The sequence below is a fragment of the Anolis carolinensis genome, chromosome 2 (assembly GCF_035594765.1).
Source record: "Anolis carolinensis isolate JA03-04 chromosome 2, rAnoCar3.1.pri, whole genome shotgun sequence".
Taxonomy (NCBI): domain Eukaryota; kingdom Metazoa; phylum Chordata; class Lepidosauria; order Squamata; family Dactyloidae; genus Anolis; species Anolis carolinensis.
Genome location: NC_085842.1, coordinates 244,771,756 through 244,794,497, shown reverse-complemented (window position 1 = coordinate 244,794,497; position 22,742 = coordinate 244,771,756). Strand labels below are relative to the sequence as shown.

The window sequence follows — 22,742 nt, the reverse complement described above, 5'->3', positions numbered from 1 at the left end:
TAAAAATTACAGGAAAGCCTAGTTCTGATAAACTCCAGCAACACATTTATTGAATTTTACATGTAATCTTAAAATTGTGGCACAGCATTCAGCTTAATAACAGGCTAGGGTAAATGAGTACAAATGAGCAAATTAAGGTAAATGAGTGCAAATCAATTTTGCTCTACAAAAATTAGGAAGTGTTGCCTATGTATTTCCTTAGTATAGAGGAAGTAGTACTTTACTGGAATGTAGAAGGAAACAACTCCATTATCTGGGGGGGGGGGGAGTAGCATCTTAAGAAATAGTCATTTGAGCTTTTGGAACATATGGAATATTGATATTCTAGACTTAGGGCCCTTCCACACAGCCATATAACCCAGAATATCAAGGCAAGAAATCCCACAATATCTGCTTTGAACTGGGTTATCTGAGTCCATACTGCCATATATCCCAGTTCAAAGCAAGTGATAATATATAGTTTAAAAAAAATTAAATCACCTGCATGTTTGATTTAAATATTTATATCCTGTCATATATCCAAAGATCTCAAGATGGTTGCTGTGAGTCTTTTGAGTTGTATGGCCACGTTCCAGAAGCTTCTGGAATATGACCATACATCCCAAAAGACACAGCAACCCACTCATTCTGGCCATGAAAACCTTCGACAATACATCTCAAGGTGGCTTACAATGAAATCTGTTTAACACCATTATTAGCAATATTCTTGAAAGAATAAAATTATGTGTAATTTATGAGACAATTTAAAGCTACTTAAAATAATTTAAAATAGTACCAAACATAACACATGTTCAACCTGTACAAAATGAATTATATCTAAGACTTTAAATAGAAAGCTAAGGTTTAATTGCTGTCAAAATGACAGAAACATGGGAGGGTATACTACAACTGGGTGCCACCAGACAGAAGGCCCTGTTTCTTTTCCTCTTAAGTCACTTGGGGGAACTGCACCATCTTCTATTTTGTTCCAGGTTTCAGATGGGAGAGAAATTATTCTACAGCATCTAGAAGGTAGCAAATGGTGTTAAGCCAGTCTGTCCAGTTATTGCGTCTGTAGTTTTGGCTAGTTGACCACAGAGTATGTCTAGTGGGTTCAAGGGCAAAGCTCTGATTATCCAGGCAATTCGCATCATAGGGATTATGCAATCCAAGTGATTTGGGTTTCCTTAATGTAGTTGCCATTTTGCCCTGAAATGTATGGTTGCATAGATAGACCAATAAAAAGGTTTTTAATCTGGCATCAGAAACACAGCAGGGAGGGAGCATTCTGACTTCCCTGAGCAGGGAGTTTCAGAGTCGAGGGGCAGCCACCAAAAAGGCCTTCTCTCTCATTCCCACCAACCAAGTTTGAAATGGAGGTAGGACCAAGAGAAGGGCCTCTCCTGAAGATCTCAGCACCTGGGCAGTTTTGTGCAAGAAGATGTGTTTAACCAAATAGCCTGGACCTGAGCCATTTAGGGCTTTAAAAGACAAAACCAGCACTTTGAATTGTGCCTGGAAACAAACTGGCAGCCAGTGGAGCTTCTGCAACAACTTCCATGCTAGCTTGCCCTTTGCATTTCTCAAGCATTAAAGGTGAAATAGTTTAATAGTTTAACCCATCTCCATTGTCTGATCTTAATTTCCATGGCTGATCAGCAAAAGGATAGCCATAGCAAATACTGCAGATATGTGCCTCACAAATTAAAGTTGGTGTTCTTTTCTTGTTGCCTGTATTATAATTATAGTTTGATTTTTAACAATGATTTGTAATATTTAATTTAAAACACCATTTTAATGACTCTCGTGGATTCTGAATGTTGTTCCCTCCTTCTGAAGACTACTCGAAAACTACCATAATATTTTTTGCTCAAAATTATACATTTCAAACATACACTTAATTTTCATTCCTTTCCCTGTGCATTCACCATCCTTTCACCACACCTTTCAGGTTTTATATGTCATCCTCAAGGTGCTTTGTTATAAGCTAGCTAATGAATGATAAAAGGAAGACACTAGAAAAGCAAAATGCAAACTCTGTGAGAGCTCTAGCCTGGTCCCTTAAGAGTAGTATTGTTTCCTACAGGTGAGACAAATTATATTATCTTGTGCTTGTGCTACATTGTACTGATTCCCTCTTTCCCTCAGATGAGTGTGTATGCATATTGAAGATTGCTGCAATTGAATAGTCATATATTTATCAATTTATTTAGTACATTTACTAATTTTTAAAGTTGAAGTTCCTTTATAAAATAAATGGGACATTTATCATCACTGAATAAAAGCTCATGAAGTGGAATATCGTCTGTTAACTGAACCAATTTGAAACACATGGTTTTTAACATCTTCAAGGGTTGATGGTTGATGTGGGTGTCTTAATTCTATAAATCCAGAAATTCTCCCCTTTATCTAAAATGCTTGAAGGAAAAGATATCTCAACACCAAAGAGGGAAAAATCCAAAGGGTTGTAATGTTCTGAGTTGAAATGACTAGTCACTGGTAAGAGTTATATGTGTCTGTATTTATCTCACACAAGTACCTATAGGTTTTTATGGAGTTATTCCACCTACCAGTACAGTCATGGGAAGACAAGACACAGAGAGAACACCCATGAAGTAAAATCCAAATCTTTCTCAAAATAGAGAAACATAAAAAGGAAGGACTATTATAATAAAAACAGAAGAGTGTTTTGACAAATCAAAATGCAAAAGAAGTGCATGTAAATCTAGGTTAGCAGACATAATGATGATGATGATGATGATAACAACAACAACAACAACAACAACAACAACTTTAACTTCCACTCTATCTCCCCGAGGGGACTCAGAGCAGATTATAGAATACATATATGGCAAACATTCAATGCTGTTATGCAATTAACAACATAGACAGAGGCAAGGCTTCCCTCCTTTTCATTTCCTGCATCTGGCGGCTGTACTCAACTTGGCCATGGGGAGGTGTTGTTCCATTTTCCACACTGAGGAGCTTGTTGTCCTTGGACAACACCTTCATGATTGAATTGTCAGCATGTTTTCAGGGGCATCTTTTACTTCCCCGCCGAAGCGGTACCTATTTATTTCCTCACATTGCTGTTTTCAAACTGCTAGGTAAACAGAAGCTAGGGCTGATGGTAGGAGCTCACCTCAACCCGCAGCTTGAACTGCTGACCTTCTGGTCGACAAGATTTTCTGTAGGAGGTGGTTTAACCGGCTCTTCTAGCCACAGAGTTGTTATTACAAATGATAATATCTTTTTGAAATTAGTTGGTCTTAATTAGGTAAAATTGTTTCATCTGTAGTTAGATACATATTTCTATTTTCCTCAGGCAATACAGTTCCTGCCATGTATTTATATTTATTCTTGCAAAAATGTCTTCATCTAGGGAAAGATATTAGCAAAACAGGAATTGATTTGACACATACATCTGAAAAAGTAAATCTCTTTTTATGGCTAAAACATTGAGTAATATAAATGCTAATCTTGAAAGTAATGCACAGTTGTAAACAAGACATTTCCAAAAAGAACTTTTTTTCCTAGAAAAGGTTTTGTATGTAATCAGATTATACCTAGCACTAAGGAATATCTTTTGGATGTTTTACACAACATCCAAATTGACTGACTGCTCTTTGGAAGGAAGTGAATATCTGTGAGTCTCTACTATCACCAAGATGAAAAGCATTGTACAATGAAGAAACTTTTTTGGGATACTTCTTATTACTCTTTGTCTTATGCCAGAACTGGAAATGGCTTTGGGGACTTTTAAAACTTTGTCTCAAATGAGAATCAAGTTATCATGACCTCCCAGTTTTCCCCCAACTTATATTAAAATCCTGGCCCTACCCTAGTCTGCATACTCTCCAACTATCCTGTTTTGGCAAGGAAACTCACAGTCAATCCTCTGTCAGCCTACTTTTTGAGCCGCTTTTAAAATATCCCAGTTTCTCTTTTCTCCTCTCACATTCCCCCTTCCTTTATAATTTACTGGTACCTAAATTGGTGTAAACTGAGTTCAAAGTGCAAACCAGAAAGAGTGGACGGAGAGCAGGGCTCAGGCAAAAGCAGAATTGTCTCTTCTTCCTCATTAAAAACTTTTGACATTGTGTCCACATGTTGATTTTCTTGGTCACACATGTCCCAGGTTTCATCTGTGCCATGTTGGAGAGTATGTGTATGATTCTTGATGTACCTTCCCCATATCCTTATAGCCTTGTTGGCAGATATAAATGTGAGGACAGAAAAGATACTTTAATAAAGAACTCCACCTCTCATAGCCTGCTGGCTGCAATATAAAGACATGAGGTAGAACAGCAACCCAGAGCACTTAAGAGCTTATGCTACATATATATAGTAGTTTGATATCATGACTTTGGGTCCATTCTACAGTATCCTGGGATGGGTAATTTGTTGAGTAACTCCAATTTGTTAAGCCCATTCACCTGAGCTTTAACAGATAATTTAAAGTCCTCCACCAACCGATATAATGTCATGACATGTAATGTCCTGAAGGGATGGGGAGACTGGCATAAATTGCTCTTTAGGGATCAGAAAAAAAAATGGTTATTTTCAGATTGTCTCAGGTTGTTCTGGAAAATAATTGCAGATGTTGTTTTTCCCCAGAGCTATTTCAAGTTGATCATAGGCCTTACTTTTTAAATCTTTCACTTATGTTAGTTTTCTTGTTCTGCATTATCTAGGTCACAATCTATAAATTGAAATAAATAGCTCTCTTTAAGTATGGTTTTTAGAAACTTCCCATTTTGGTACTTTGAAAACATCAGCACTTTAGAGCTATCTACATAGGCTTCGTAGCCCATACTCACCTAGAAGTCACTCCTGCCTATCTTCATGATATCCAGGGACTTCCAGTCCTTATTATAGGGTAAACCAGCTTAAACTGGTTTAAATCTATGCTTAAGAAAATCAAGGGATAGAGCAAGCAGGTCCAATGAGAACTGATCCATATGGGCTACCACCACTATTACTATTTTCCAGTACAGCAGAAAGATCTGGCCTGTGTCACTGCCTTTACTACTGTCTCATGACTGCAGAGCTCACAGAGAGCTTCTGGTCATCAAAGATGCACAATGTTATCATCAGCAGAGGCACCTGCATGGCCAGGGAGAAGGACAGGGGCTCTGTGAACTATGTTGCCATCTGGCAGTGACAACAGCAACAAAGATGGTAAGCTGATGATCCAGAGGGACCAAAGCTAGTCTCAGCTCATTAGACTGTGTATGTTCTGCTGCTGCCACAGATTGAAAACAAAGTGTGTAGCTGCCATCTCTGCTCCAGAATAGCCACAACTAGAGTAGATGAGCCCTTAGTGTTCACTTATTTGTTATGGGAGCCACATTGCAATCACAGTCACATTAAAGTTTGCAATCAAATTATAGTTGGAGTCATAATGTTAGTAATTATGTGATTGTGACTGCCTTTATTAAAATTAATTTCTTGACCCAGTCTAAATAAGGCTTGAAATTAACAGCATAGGTGTTAAAGTTCTTCTGGGTAAGTTTTTGTTTTGATTTTTCTGTGGGAGTTTGAATTCTGATGCTAATATTTTCCACAATCCTTTAATTAGTACCATTTCCTACGCACTTCTGTTCAAATACTAATTTTGGCTACATTTACATGAAAACAGAAAAGATGACAGTATATGAGTACCAAATGGTCGTTATAAATAATCAGGAAGTCTGTGTGTATTTTAAAGTAAAACTGAATTATACATCGTTAACATCTTAGATTCAGAATCTAACCATAAGGTGCACTAAGAGATCAACTGGGTCAGTGGGACTGAGTCTATAATTGATTCTAATGGTTTAATTTAGCTGGAATTCACCAAAAGGATTCTAGCTTATATATGTTTATGTGCCTTCAGACAGCCTATTTACTTATGGCATCCCCATGATTTTCATTGGGTTTACTTGGGCATTTCCTTCAATATGAGTACATTCGAGGACACCTTCTTTTGTGTGGCCCTGCAGAAGTATTCAGCATAGCTCTCCCATTTGTCAGACTCAGTCCTGATTAATCTTCTGAGGTGCCAACTTTTCATCTGCTCCAAAAAGGTCTGCTATTCTCTCTTTTTCCACTTTCCCATTTGTTCTCAGGTTGCTTCAGTTGCTGGAGACTGAGTTCAAAGTACAAAAGTAGTTTAAATTCAGTTAAGGCCCCATTTACATTGCCATATGATATCCAGATTATATACTGTGAATTGGATTATATGACAGTGTAGACTAATATAATCCAGTTCAAAGCACAAAATCTGGATTTTTAATGGCAGTGTAGATGGGGCCCTCATCAGCAGAGGCAGGTGGAATTTCACCCTCTCTTGAAGACTTATGGCAAAAGCACACTGCTGCAATCTCTATTTGCTATGTTTGTTGTTCTTCGTTAATATGTTTTGCCATCTTGGCCAGATACTGATGTTCTTTGACCACAATTCATCTGTGAAATTAAAGTTGGAAGGTCTGGTTCAGATGCCTTGACTACCTATCATATTTATGATCTCTCAAAGTAAATTAATATAAAAAAGAATATGTTTCAGGTATATATATCACTTTAGTGACAAGTAAGGCAATAAGTATTCACTCCCTCCACCACAAAAAAAAACCCGTACACTCTTCCCTTGAAAATCCCGAAGTTCCTTGGGATATTTGAGACCCAGGAGGAGGGGATCTTTATTTACAAAGACAAGGAAACAAAACAAAACAAAAGAAGAAAACCAAGAGTCACGCAGACAGAAAGGCATCTTGTTGTTATTTATTCATTCAGTTGCTTCCAACTTTTTGTGACCTCATGGACCAGCCCACGCCAGAGCTCCCTGTTGGCCGTGGCCACCCCCAGCTCCTTCAAGGTCAAACCAGTCACTTTAAGGATACCATCCATCCATCTTGCCCTTGGCCGGCCCCTCTTCCTTTTTCCTTCTATTTTCCCCAGCATCATTCTCTTTTCCAAGCTTTCCTGTCTTCCCATTATGCGACCAAAGTACTTCATCTTTGCCTCTAATATCCTTCCCTCCAGTGAGCAGCCAGAAATTATTTCCTGGAGGATGGACTGGTTGGATCTTCTTGCGGTCCAAGGCACTCTCTGAATTTTCCTCCAACACCACAGTTCAAAAGCATCTATCTTCTTTCGCTTAGCCTTCTAGTCAGAAAAGCATCTAGATGTTGTAAATTGCATTTTTGTTAGTAATGATAAACTTACTTTCTAGAAAAAATAAAGTGTAATAGAATGTTGGAAACAAATACATAAGAAACACTGCATATAAATTCCTCCCCACCCCAACACATTTGGAGTAAAATAGACATCTAGTATTATTTCATTCAAGTATTTTTTCCAAATTTATCAATATACTGGCAATTTTAGCAATAAAATCAGAGAAGGATTTCTTTTAAAATCTCTAATGTAGAAATTGATTTCTAAAATATTGTTTTATGTGCACAGCAAATGTGGAAATGACAGAGAAAAATGAGCTTAAAACATTTTTAATAACATTTTTGCAAAGCTTTTCTTGCTATAACTGAATTTGGGAAACTCAACTGACTATACTAATTAACAAAAGGCAAGTATTGAACTAATTGCTTTAGATTTCATGGTATGTGAGGGGTGCTAATAAAAAAATAGTGAAACATGTATTTAAATCACAAATCATTGGAGAGGGCAATAATTTGAAAAATGGTATAAGAAGCAATTGTGAAACACCAGAAACTAACGTTTCTATTCCAAAACAGCGCCCATGAGCATGGACAGACTAGTAGACTCTTCTTTTGGTACAAGTTTGAGGACTCAAGGTTATGAATACAACAAAAATCCCTACATAAAACAAGCTTTCAGGGTTCAGTTCCCCATGTTTCTTACAAACCTACTTTTGGGTACATGTACACATGAGTGTGTGCGCGCACATATGCACCCACCCTTTTCTTTCTGCTTTATTGATAGCATAGTGGAAAAGACATCTTCAATCCTCTTCTGGACATCTGTTAGATGAGAAGATATGAAGAGCAATCATGGAAGCTGTTGGAAAGTAAATGGGTGGAAGCCTGATTCAATGGTTTATGTGTTGGACCTTGAGAGACCATGGTCCAAATTATTGTGCAGCCATAGAAAGCCACTGGATGACCTTGGCTAAGTCACACTCAGTGTCAGAGGAAGCCAATGGCAAACCTTCTGTGAATAAATCTTGCAGAAGAAAACCTATTATAGGTTCCCCTTAATGTTGGCATATGTCAAAAAGTGCACAACAACAGCCATGTCAGCAGGCAAAAGAAAGTATGATGACAAAGAAGGGAACTGTAGCTACACACTGAGATAATGAAGAAAGAAAGGTTGGCCAAAGTAGGGGGGGGGATCAAAAATTTGCAAAGAAAGTTTACAGTGATTATCAGCAGCAAAAGTAGAATTTGAATGAATAAGCCCAGCCTAGGCCATCTGCAAGGTAGATACAGCAAGGTTATGTCGTGGTCCCACTATTATTTAACTTGTAGGTCAATGTCTGTAGCACACTTTCACAATGTTGTTTATAGTTCACTGTTTTTGGGAGAAAGAATGGTTTCTGTTCTGTGATCATCTATCATGTTTTTCTTATAAGTGGATTTAAGAAGGAGAAGGAGAAACTTTTGTAATTATTGTAAATTATTGTAAATCTGGATTATTAATTATCAACTATGATAAAGCACATATTGTGACTTTTGGGAAAGATCAAAACATGACAGATGGACTATTAGTGGCCATCAAATTGACTAGGTTAAACAATTTAAATGTCTGGAGATTACCTTTTCCAGTTCAGGGTCATTTCAAATCCATGTTGAGTTGGCTAGAGAAAATGTAGGTCATACAATTAAAGGTATGTTTAAATTTCACAATGGCAAAGGAGCCCAATTAGTAAAGTTTATCATGCAAAAGTAGTGGGCCAGCTGCTTTATGAAGATCAACTCTAGGCCAATATCAATCTGCAAAACTAATATTTAAGAACAAAACTGTATTTCGGTAACCAAATAGCATGCCATTCTCTTTATTGTGTGCTGAAACCAATATACCAAAGTTAACCTAATTAATAAGATGGTGATATATTGGATTAGGCAAGAAACTTTCTAAGCTAACATTCCAGTTAGTGGATGGGTCAAATCAGGTCATAATTTAACTGCAAACATTGGATTTGCACTTGAAATTTTATTACTGCAAGATTTTAAAAAGCCATTTATCTTGTAAAACAATGCATTATGGATTTAACCTTCCATTAACTGTTGGCTAAAATTAATACATAAAGAATATGTACACTCATTTAGTGAAGACTCTTCCATCAGATATGATCTGACTTACACATCCAAACTTCAGAAGAGTAGCGTAATTATCTTGGCAAGAATTAATATAATTCTGTGGTGGAGTATCTGAACTGTTTGGTTCAGATACGTAGATGACACCTTCACAATTTGGAGCCATGGAGAGGAAGAACTCAGCAAGTTCCTGGACCATCTTAACAGCATCCACCCAAACATCCAATTCACCATGGAAAAAGAAAAGGAAGGAAAACTGCCATTTCTAGATGTTCTGGTCATCCGCAAGCCCAATCAACAATTGGGCCACACAGTTTACAGAAAACCTACACACACAGATAGATACCTTCATAAAAACTCCAACCATCACCCAAGTCAAAAAAGGAGCACAATCAAAGCCCTGACAGACCGTGCACAAAGAATCTGCGAACCTCACCTCCTCCAAGGTGAACTCAACCACCTAAACTGGGCTCTACAGGCCAATGGATACTCCACCACAGACATCAGAAGAGCTGCAAGGCCAAGAACAAGCCATGAGAGTCAAGACAAAGATCCACCCAGAGGAAAGGTGTTCTTACCATACATCAAGGGAACTACTGATGGCATAGGCAAATTGATGAAGAAGCACAACCTACAAACTATCTACAGACCCACAAAGAAAATCCAACAAATGCTACGGTCAGCGAAGGACAAGAGGGATCCTCTCTCTTCTGCAGGAGTCTACCGGATACCATGCAGCTGTGGACAAGTCTACATAGGGACCACCAAACGCAGCGCCCAAACAAGAGTCAAAGAACATGAAAGGCACTGCAGACTAATTCAACCAGAGAAATCAGCCATAGCAGAGCATTTGATGAACCAGCCTGGACACAGGATACTATTTGAGAACACAAAAATGCTGGACCATTCCAACAACTATCATGTCAGACTACACAGAGAAGCCATTGAAATCCACAAGCATGTGGACAACTTCAACAGAAAGGAAGAAACCATGAAAATGAACAAAATCTGGCTACCAGTATTACAAAACTCCAAAATCAAAACAGTAGATGGGAACCAACACAATGAAGGCTTGACTGAACAAAGGATGCCCCCAGGCAAGGGACAAAATATTTCCAATGCTAATTAGGGCGATTAACTGAAACATTAATGCTGGCTCCCAGTGACAAAGGACTCTTGCCACACCTTGGACTATACACAGATATATATTCTTTCCTTTCCTTACTTAGTTTATCCATACCTCACAACCTCTGAGGATGCCTGCCATAGATGTGGGCGAAACGTCAGGAGAGAATACTTCTGGAACATGGCCACACAGCCCGAAAGACATACAACAACCCTGCTTCAATGTTGTCTATACAATTGCCCAAGACAAAAATTTGTAGCACAGTGGCTAGTCGACAAAAGTGATTGGAGATAAAATGATATGCAGTAGAGTCTCACTTATCTAAGCTAAACGGGCCGGCAGAAGCTTGGATAATAAGGAGGAATTAAGGAAAAGCCTATTAAACATCAAATTAGGTTATGATTTTACAAATTAAGCATCAAAACATCATGTTTTACAACAAATTTGGCAGAAAAAAGCTGTTCAATAATGTTATGTTGTAATTACTGTATTTACGAATTTAGCACCGACATAGCACAATATATTGAAAACATTCACTACAAAAATGGCTTGGATAATCCAGAAACTTGGATAAGCGAGGTTTGGATAAGTGAGACTCCACTGTACTCATGTTCTTATTATAAACCATATTTTATAGCTCCATATTTAATTTGGCGAGTGTTCTAGAGGTGGTTTAGTCAACAGTCTCCATATGATAGATTATTCAAATTCTTCAGCATCATCAAAACATGGAGGAATTACCAGATTGTATATTCACCTGATGCTGGCTAAAAAATTTGTTATTTGTAATTGCATTTGTATTTGGTATTTTGTGGCTGTACATTTGTAATGGACTTGCCTATTTTAAACAATTTTATTTTGTTAAACTGATGACCTTCACTTAACAAAAAAGGTGTGTGCATACACATGCATGCTAAGCCAACCCATGGTGCACTTGTTCTAGATTTCTTTAGAGCAGTGGTTCTCAACCTGTGGGTCCCCAGATGTTTTGGCCTTCAACTCCCAGAAATCCTAACAGCTGGTAAACTGACTGGGATTTCTGAGAGTTGTTGGCCAAAACACCTAGGGACCCACAGGTTGAAAACCACTGCCTTAAAGGCCTTCCAGGATCAAAGCACAACTGATATATCACATCTAGGGAGAACTTTGGGGGACACTGAAACAAGATGTAAGAAGTAAGAGGAAAGGAAAGAGAGATTAGTGTCCATGGGACATTTATTTACTGAAATAGTAACCTCTACTACGATTACTATTACAGTTATTATTACTGTATTATTATTATTATTATTACTATTATTATTATTATTATTATTATTATTATTATTTACTTTATTTATACCCTGCCTTTCTCCCTGTGGGAACTCAAGGTAGCTAATGATTCCATACTTTGGCTATAATTTTTTAAAAATAATTTTTATTGAAATTCTTTATTATAAATATATTTAAAAGAAAGGTCGGGAGAGGGGTAATAGGAGTGAAGTATTGGAAAGTGAGAAGGAGGGGGGCAAATGTGAGTAGGATAGGTAGAGGGGGGGAAAGAGTTAAGGGGAGGTGAGAGGGAGATAGAAGAATAGAGGGAGGGTTATGGAGGGGGGGGGAGTTAAAAGAATGTTAAGACTTCCACTTCTCTTCCGGAGGGGGGAGAAGAGGTCCCGAATTCGAGTTTCTCTTCTTTTTGTCTTCATTCCTTTCTTCAAGTATAATTTCCAGTTCTACCTTCTTATTGTTGGGTGGGAGTACTGGTATTTTCCTTCTTAATTGTTCTCTTCTATTCTTCTTTCTATTTTTTCAGTCTTTCTTCTATTAAAAATCTCTCTACTTGTTTCCAATCAGTTTCCTTTCTTGGTTTTCCCTGGTGTTTTGCTATTAAATATGTTAACCTATCCATGTTCTTTATTTCTGCTATTTTAATTATTCAATCCTCTTTAGTGGGGATTTCTTTTTGTCTCCACTACCTAGCGTAGGTAATTCTGGCCACTGTTGTAAGGTAGGTCATTAATTTTTCCTCATTTGAGTCCCTGGTATTTTTAAAAATTCCAATAGGTATTTTTATGGTAGTTTTGTAAATTTGAGATCTATAATTGTCTGAGTATTTTCATGTATCATGGACCAAAATTCTTTTGCCTTTTTGCACTTTCACCAAATATGGTGGTAGGAGCCTTCCTGTTCACCACATTTCCAACATTTTAAGTTCCTACTTTTTTTAAATAATGGCCAATTTTTTAGGGGTTATATACCATCTATAGAATACCTTCATCTAATTTTCTTTTAATTGGTATGTGTATGTGAATTTAAGCCTTCTACCCCAGCAAGCTTCCCATTCGTCCATTTGGATTGGCACTTTGGCAATAATTTAAAAAGCACAATACAAAAAATAAAAAACAAATAATACAGTGTGAATGAAGATAAAAACAGATTAAAATATAATACATTCACTTAAAATATCATTTAAAGCCCACAATCCTCCCTCACCCCCAAAATCCCACCCACACTTCCCCAGCAGCATGCCACTTATTCTTCTCCAAATGCCTGCTGGCAGAGGAAGGTCTTGACTTACCTGCAGAAGGCCAGCAGGGATTGGGCCATCCTGGTCTCTCTTGGGAGGGAGTTCGACAGAAATATGGTCCTTCTGATAACTCCGACCAGAGCCGTATAGGGCTCTATGGGTCCAAACCACTATACACTTCACAAACTGAGAGATTTCACATTCCTTCTGTGCCTTCCAGGAGTCTATGACTGGCCATACCAGAAGGCACCAGGGGTTTAAAAAAGAATAGCTCAGTGTTCATTTTGTAACCCCAGATGCCTTTTCATACTTCACAATGATAGCACTATGATTTCATTTTAACTGCTATGTCTGCAGCCTGTGGAGTTCTGGGATTTGTGGTTTGCTGAGGAACTAGAGCTCTGTGGCTTTGAATTCTAAGTGTTTCTTCCATAGGATGTTGCCATAGCAGTTAAAGTCTGATTATAATGCTATAATTGTGTATTTGGGAAGTCAAATATCCTTGCCGACTCATGAGCCCAAAAGGTTAGCAACAGATTCTTACTTTTAGCTATCTGTGCAACAAACAGGTGTAAGCCACATAGTAGGATGGGAATTGAAATAAAAATAGATACATTTGTTTGCATCTGAGTGCTCCTTGTTATATAGGCTGTTGTATTTAACTGAATTGATCTCAACCTTAAAAACTTAAATTTTGAGTATCTCAAGATTGAAATAAATGATTGAAAAATGTAATTTACAGTGTCGTTTAAAAAACGTACACTGGCAATCAAACAGCTAAAATATAACAAAAAATGAAGACTAAAATTGTAAATTTATACTACCTAGATATGATGGCTTCAAGCAGGTCACTGAAGGGTATCAAATAGATTAATTAGATTGCTTTTGCAGCAAGAAATTCACTGAAATAACTAAAAGGTTTATTTGTCAGTACAGCATAACAAAGAAAATAAGACAGAGGTTTTTAACAGTTCATTTAACCTGGCAACAGTGTATTGTGTTATCTTGTGAAAGTTCTGGGTTGTATATTTCATGTGTTGTCATCCATGTAAACAGTACAAATGAGTTTATTGGGGATTCAATAAAAGTTAATAATACTTAACTATGTGCTATTATTGTTCCACTGGGCCTGAAAGAGATCGTGGTAAGAGTCTCTAACCTTTTTAAATCTGAGAGCAATTGAGGAATACTGTATTGAAATAATTCATCTCCTAGCCTGCTTAGTGAAACACTATTGACTGGATATGCCTTTTATTGTCTCCATAGGAAGGTGGTGCAGGTTTCAGACAATTCCTCTTTGACTTGTTGACGTTGACCTATTTATCTGCTCTGAAACAATGCAATCTTGGCTGATCTCTTTGGGGCCAGATGGGATATCTTCCCCCTTTCCATGAGTTTTTTGCCCTTGAGGACTGTGACAGTTAGGCTGTGGTAGAGGATAAAAAGGAATTACCTTGGCAGGTAGTGGAGGAAGATAAGGTGGAATACAGTGAATCTCTTTGGCATCTTTGTGATGAAAGGGAAAGCTATGGAACTGCCTATTTTGGTCATGTGACTGAGGATGGGAAAGGAGTTAATCATTGAACGCCTTTTTCATAGAAGGTGAACCAAGAACTGAAGTATAAAGCAGAGGTGGTCTGAGCTTCCAAACCAAAAAAAAACCCTTTTTTCAACAGTTCTTTGTCCAAATAGAACATTCACTTCACAGTAGGCAGTCCTGTTAAAATTAATGTCTTACCCTAAATAAACAGAAACAATCTAAATTATAATACTTCTAGGATCGTTTATTTGTTCCCATCTCCACCCTGTCTTTTTTGATCTCTCTTCATAGGACTGCCAGCATGCACACACATCTTTCTTTTGTGATTTATTTCATGTTTACAGGATGTATTTATTTGTGTTTATTATTTATTTTCTATTTCAAAAGCATCTTTCTTACAATTTCTTTGGAATGCAATTACTTCAATGTGTCATGACCTATAAAGCTCTTAAATGGCTGAGGGATTGCCTAGTCATATATTCAGTTTTTTCAGAAAAAAAACTCTCCTTTCATGCCCCTTGTACACTGCCATACAAAATCTAGATTATCTGCTTTGAACTAGATTATATGGCAGTATAGACTCATATAATCAAGTTAAAAGCAGATAATGTGCATTATCTGCTTTGATAATCTGGATTATATTGCAGTGTAGAAGGGGCCTCGGTTTTACCAATTTCAGAAGCATGTCTGGTGGGAACACACAAAATGACTTTTTAGGGGCTGTGCCTTGGCTTGGGAATTCTTTCCCATCAAATATTCATTTTACTCCCTAGCACAATTGTTGTCCTTCCCCGTCAAGCAAGGGCAGTTTCTCCACTAAAAGCCTTTCACCTATCTAGTTAATCTACCACATATGCTGTTCAGATTTTCACAGTCTACTACTTTATGCCTTTTTTCTAATTATAGAGACAATAGCAGTGTTTATAGCTGGAAATTTGCCTCTGCTTTTACACAGTGTTATACTTAAGTGAATGGAACAAAGAAGTAATTTCAATAGAGAGCAGTACATTTTGATCTGGACTTTGAAGTATCTGCTGAACTGCGGGTCCACACTGTCCCTTTTGGGATCTGGAATAGTCTTGTTTTCTCCAGTTATGGTTTGTTTTCTCTATACACTAGTTGTATAGCGGTTAAATAAAACAGATTTTACAAAGATATCATAATTGTAGTATTTTTTTAATTCAAAGAACCTGACCCTGTAGTGTTGCCTCTTCCCTTCTAGGCAATTGTGGACTGCATAATATTGCTTGATAAAATTGAGAAGTGTACATATATACTGTTCCTAGGAGTAGCAAGAATCCCCTAGATAGCACTTTCATTGATCTTAGTAAATAAGATTCTCATGTAGTTCACTCTAGGCAAGACTTGGTTAAAACTGCAAAAGACATGGCAGTAGCTTACAAATCTTTACTCTTAGGATGCAGGCTCATTTTTCTTTGCACGCTAACAGCATATGGTATGTTCCAGTCACAAGCTGCTTGCCTGCAGCGACTGTTCCACCTATTCTTCACACAGCTGTCACAAATTGAAGTGTTTGTGTCATGTTTATAATAGTGAACATTGAAATCTGAAATCGTTTCAGCCCATAACTGTTTCTCCCCATAGAAGAAGTCAATAGAGGGAGAAAAATGACCACAGCTGGTTTTGAGATGAAAGAATAAATAAGAATGGTTCTTTCATAATTTAAAATGTCCCGTTCCTTTTCCTTCTTTCAAATTCAACCACAGTGGAATCAGAATTTAGTGGTTAATATCAAAAACTTCACAGATTACATTTCAAGGTTTCTCGGGAAAAGTTGGCAGAAGCTGGGTAGCATCCAATTCAGGAAAAACTTCTTCACAAGAAACAAGGGTGCATATGTTGCAGGTCACCCAAATGGGGATAATGTAGACATGATAGTGAATGTTCCTCAGAACCGATCAATGGACTAAAAAGAACTGAAGACCCATAGAAGGAAATGCACATGTCAAAGACCTTTACATAAGGGAACAATATACTGCAGGAGTATCAAACTTTATTTTTACCAAGGGCTACATCAATCTTATGGTTGCCTATAAAGGGCTATTTATAATTGTAAGACTGTATAAATGTAATTCTACTGTCCTGACATTGAAAGACTCACAGGCCACATGGAATGATGTAGTGGCCAAACTGGGCCCATGGGCTTTGCATTCAACACATTTGATATATTGAAAGTGGTATGAGAATACTTGAAGCTTATAGGCGGAGAAAAAATACTCCTAAGATGGATATAAACTGATAGCCTGCAGATGGCTTTTGATGGCCACAAGGGATTATGCTGAAGACTGCAAAAACGTATAGCATAAATGGGGAAAAAATTGCAGTGGAAGGGAGTAAGTAAAAAATATCTTTATTATGATTTGTGTCACTGGGTTTTATTAGGCATTATCTGGCAGTAAGAAATCACACTGGTGTAAGATATCAACATTATAAGGTGAATGAGGAAGTTCCAAGGGGAATCGCACCTTGCATTTGAGTAAGAAAATGGAAAATATGGTTCACTGTAAGCGTAACATGATGCCATCTGGAAAAAACACTTAAAGTTAATTATGCATAACTACGGTATATGAATATATCTGATCTGGTGCAGACCATCCAGGAAGGAAATCTTGCAAATGTTATAGGTAGATCAGCCTCCTCCCTCTATGTATGATATATGAAACAAAGGTGAACATGATATTAGGCATCAATAGAAAAGGAATACAAAACAACACAAAAATATCATAACATGATTTGACTCTAAGGTGCTGCCACAAGAGAATACTAAACAGTTTTGGGGCCCTTCTACACTTACTGAAAACCCAGGAGGAAGCAGGTTAAAATAACCCACTCCCTTCTGGATTTGAGTCCCTACCCCTTCCCACAACCCCAGACTTTCCCTCAATGGGTGGCTAGATGCCATCCCAGATTGACCCTGTATGGCATTCAGACAGCTCCCAGCCCCCCATTCCTCCCTTAAAACTTGCCCGAGAGGGGCTGCGGGCAATGCAGGCCCCTCCGGGGAGTCCACTTGAGGCTTGGAAATGATGTGTGGGGGGGGGGGAGAAGGAAAATCCCTACTCCCCCCCCCCCACACCTCCTGGTGTGTCATTTCCAAGCCCCCTTGGATAAGTTTTGAGGAAGGAATGGGGGGCTGGAGGGGAGGGGGTGGGTGCCATCCTGTTCCTCTGGGCTTTTGAGAACCCAAACAAATGGGATGGCTGTAGGGACTGAGCTCTGAGATTGCTGAAGCAGTCTCAGAATTCAGTCCTCATAGGGCCTTCAGCTCTAAAGACCCGGACCTTAGCTTAAGGTCCAAAGCTTTAGAGATTTTTAATTAATGTGGAATAAACTGGGAAAACCAAGTTTACTCTTCATTAATTTAATTTTACCTGAAGTGTTGTTGGATACCTGAGATAAAAAGTGAGACAGGTCCCGTGTTTTGGGCTTGTCTGGAAGGACCCTTGGTTGGTCCATCTAGATATTGTAGCACTGAAAGGGGTGCAGAGAAGAGCAAGCAGAATGAGTAGAGGAGCAATTCCCCTTTCCTACAAGAAAGATTTACTTATTTGACCTTTTTTCAGTGGGGAAATATGAATGCGGAAAATTACATTTCATATTGGGAATGATACCTATTTCTCCCCATTTTATTTTAAAACTCATGATCATCCAGTGAATGTCCATAGTAGTACAAACAGGACATAAAAATAAAGTAGATCTTCGCCTAATGGGGTGCTATTTTGGCTTTTTCTGAGACAAAATGTGGTGGTGGTGATCCATAGCTTGAACATTTGGAAAGAGGACTAGTCTCATTCATAAAAAAATGTCGGTTCTAGGTATGCCAGACAATATTCAAGGGCAAAATGCCACCAAATGCCAGTGACTTGGGTTGGACTGCCATCTACTTGTTGACTTGAGTAGCTCAGTTCTCTACAGTTAGAAGATGTGTGCTGGAGAGGACAGACCTTTGATCTCACCCAAAAATATTGTCCTGTTAGTATTATAATTCATGTCAGTTCCTCTACAGTTTCCTTACTCTTTATTAGAAAAACTATATGAGGATTTGTTTTTGTTTTTTGTTTTTTAATCTTTTTGTCCATTTTCTGGTATTCAGGTGTGTGCCGGTTTATTTCTCTGCACCTAGAAAACGAAAATAGCATGAATTTTACAATGTTTGAATTCCTATTTTATTTAATTCACACAGATATTTCTTGATGTAATACATTTTAGATTGTCTTGCACACTGAAATGTAGAAATTGGTTTAAAATGCAGTGAAATACATTGAGATTTCTTATGTGCCAAGGAGATGATAATGATAAAAGTTAATTAAATATGGCACCTGCTTACTCCTTTCAACTAATACCTGTGAGGAGGAACACTAAATTCTTCCTGCAACATGCTATAAAGAAATTTCATAAGGTTTGCACAGTGTCGAGCATGTCAGTTCCTTTCAGACCATTGAAAAGATTTAATTTAGGGGGAAATCCAATTTCAGAGTTTGTTTCAATAACTTACTAAATTGTTTCTATACTCTAAGGTATATTAAGACAAAATTAAAGTAGGATGGGATGAAAAGCTAAAAGAGAGAGAGAGCTCCCTTGCTGTTCTTGCAGTTCTAAGAAAATACATGGTCACTGAAAATGTTATCTTCAAATATTTAACTCATTCTTGCTAATTCCAAAGAATCATAGCAGAATAGGGCCCATTTTCCATAATGTAGAATTGATTTACAGTAATAGCTCTTCTCCACATTTCCACTCCTTTCCTAGCCTGAAGTAAAAAAAGGCAGAGGTGGAATTAAAGCTTGATCTATGCTTTAGTGCCATAGATAAAACATAAAGAAAAAGGAGAGCATAACTACATTGTTTATTAACTTGAATCTTGTGGGAAATAATACTTGCCCTTACTGTTGACATTTTCAAAGTGTCAATACAATAAACCCTTGTGAGTACATCTTAGTGTATGTACATTTCTTATTTCATTTTTAGCTGGAAAAAATAACGTGAGTTTCTTGCTTTGATTTTTCATGAGCTATGCTTGAGTTTAGTTATTCAGTTAGTTCCTCTGATACAATATTAGATTAATCGGGGGAATCCACTCTTTGTCAACCATCGGTGCATTCCTGCTTAATCTCTCACTTTTTCCACAAGGAAAGATAAATAAAAGATATCTTTCATCAACTCTGGAGACATACAATTATGTGTGATAATATGGTGACTAAATATAGTTAGGTGACTAAATATGTGATAGAAACACATAAAATTGATATATTGTTAGATTAGGAACAACTATGTTTTAATTTAAGCAACAGGTTCTTCTAAACCAATTGCTTAATAGCTTTCTCTTCCAGTGATAAATTTTATTTTCTGAGTGTGACTTATAAGGATATTTATAAATTTAATGGAAAAAATATATATATGGAAAACAAATAACTCCAGGCTGTTGAAAATGAACAAGAATGTGTTGTGACTTCTGTGTGAAATGGTGTCAGGGTGGCACAGATGGAGATTTTGTTCTACAAGGCTGAAAATAGAACGTTTTACATTGGAGCTGTAAATCAGCTGAACAGTAATATGAGTGGGCTGTGGATTTGTTCTGTTTTATCAAATTCTTAAATCAAAAGCCCATATAATGTTTAGGTAAATTAATGCACAGCCCAATGCAATTATACCCAGTAATTCTAATTCTGTGATAGCTATGCAACTCATTGAAAAAAGTCCATTACAGGGGGTTAGGTTTGTATCAGATTTATTACTAGGAAAATCTGATATCCATCATTTATAATGAAGTATATTATAATTAATATGGATTCTGTACTACACAATTTGTCTGCTGGTATACCTGTCTATTATTAATTGAAATCAATGTCACAACAAAACAAAAAAAACCTCTTAGGAGTTTGAGCCTTGCTTTGCAGGACGTGTCTATTTGGGCTTCAAGGTGAAGCTATTTTAACAAACTGGGATGTCTCCTCTGAGTCTGCAGAAGAATGGAGTGAGGGAAGTGGTCATAGTATTCACTTTTCCTCACCAAGAATCCATTGTCATATCATTGAAATGTTATTTAATTTTAGGAATTATAAACTTGCATACAATTTTCATTGAGTGTGGATTAATATGTAGCATAGTCATATTTCCATTTCTATTTAAATTAACACTGATCATATAAGACAAAATATATGTGCTAAGTGTATCAAGAAAAATGTATGCTAAAGAATAGAATGTTTTCATCCACACTCAGGTGGATGACCAAATCTCACTTATATGACCGATTAGTATAATTCTCTTGCTCTTGCACACATACGCTGACAACATCAAATGTATAAACTGGAGTAAAGCAAATCTATAAATTGGACTAAAGAAATAATCAAAGATATAATAGTGAACATTTTCTATGAGGACTATTCCAAATCTGGATGCTGCTACTGAAAAATCACAGTCCTTGGAAATCACTCACTGAGGCTCGTATGGCAAAAGAATGCTGAAAAGATAAGTCTCAAAGAATAGGGAAACACATGTAGAGATAGATAATACATTCAGGCACACTGGCATATTGGGCTATGAAGTACTAAATCTCAGTAGTAACACTTCAAATTAAGCCTGGAAGCTGACTGAGAGAATGTGCTGAAGGCTGTACCACACCATGAAGGAAACGTGCCATCTAAAGAAGGAGAATGCCCACTCTGTTGATCTATTCCTTCAGGAGAATATGGCCCATCCCAAACTGGATAGGTACCAGTCAGATGGGCAGATGACTCACCCATCTAACAGCACCTCCATCCTTTTGGATTGAGTCTAGTCCTTTGTGCTGCCACTTTAATAGTTCTGTTCTCTGAACTGAACTAGATAGGGGAGAGGCATGAGCTTTCATACGCATATCTCAAGTGATTCTTACATACACATACCTAACAATTATGGATACTGTATGTATGTGCATGTGTAAAGAGGCTTAATAATTTACTGCCAAGGGGATAGTGTGAAAACTTGGTAGTGGAAAAAGATAGGAAGTGACATTTAATTTGTGACATTTAAAAGAAATGTCAAGTGGAAATAACTGTCTGGTCTTGAGTTCTCCCTCCCGCGGTATCAGTTGTTGCATCAGCACAGGTGGACTTTGCTAGGATGCATGGTCCCTAACATTTGCTTTAACTGTAACTGAATGACCTTGACTAGCCTTTTATTATCTTCTGGCCAGGACCCCTGACAAATCATGTTCTTATTGTATCTATTGGTCTTCATTAAGTGACTAGTAATACCAGGTGCTGGAGGCAATATGTCAGAGGAAGGAACTGGTAAAACCACCTCTGAGTATTCCTTTACTAAAAAAAATCTTATGAAATTCATGGAGTCACCATAAATTGACATGTTACTTGAGACACACACATACAGACAATATCCATGAACCTTCTAATCATGAGTCACATCTGTTGAAGCCCTTCCCCAAACCTTTCTAGTAGGAAAATCCACAAACAAACAAAGGCAATGTCTTTTATCGGTCATTTTCAAATTACCACCTTGAAGCTGCTTTCCTACCAATGGCTGATACTAACATGCTTATAAGGTAAAGGTAAAGGTTTCCCCTGATGTCAAGTCCACTCATGTCTGACTCTGGGGGTTGATGCTCATCTCCATTTCTAAGCCGAAGAGCTGGCGTTGTCCATAGACACCTCCAAGGTCATGTGGCCACCGGAACGGTACCTATTGATCACCTTCCCGCCGGAGCGGGACCTATTGATCTACTCACATTGGCATGTTTTCGAACTGCTAGGTTGGCAGGAGCTGGAGCTAACAGCAGCCGCTCCCGCCGCTCCCGGGGATTGAACCTGGGACCTTTCGGTCTCCAGCTCAGTGCTTTAACACACTTTGCCACCGGGACTCCCTAACATGCTTATAGGAGGCTCTTATTCTGCAATTACATCGAATGGATTCCATTTTTGGCTGGGGCTTCTCACATGATAATTGAAGATTGTTGGGGCAACACTTCTTGTTTGACTGAAAGTAAACTGCTAATGTCCTCATATCCTGATAGTGCTTTATTGTGTGATTTGGGCTCTGTATACACTGACCATTTAACACAATTCAGAGGTACTTTCAAACTGCAGTGGCCAGACAACAAACTCCCACAAAAGAGAGCCTTTAATGTGCATCAATCTTCTGTCGTTCGTGTCATCACCATCTGGGGCTCACACTGGTTCCAGTATTTCCTATCTAATCACCTGTACAGTGAAGCCACTTTCTTCAATACCAATACCAGAATGTGAAAAGTATTTTACAGATGAAAATCAGGATATGGTTTCTGCTTGTGGATTATGTGAT

At 37.8% G+C, this 22,742-nt stretch overlaps 1 protein-coding gene and 1 long non-coding RNA gene across 3 annotated transcripts in view; one reads left to right on the top strand and one right to left on the bottom strand.

Moving 5' to 3' along the window:
* Positions 1 to 22,742, top strand: part of trpm3 (transient receptor potential cation channel subfamily M member 3) — a 450,655-nt gene that overhangs the window by 63,847 nt on the left and 364,066 nt on the right. The window lies entirely within an intron of this gene.
* On the bottom strand, positions 6,722 to 12,080 carry LOC134296611 (uncharacterized). Its single transcript, XR_010003406.1, has 2 exons — positions 7,896 to 12,080; positions 6,722 to 7,141 (listed from the first exon to the last, which is right to left on the bottom strand). It is a non-coding gene; the product is annotated as an uncharacterized LOC134296611 (long non-coding RNA).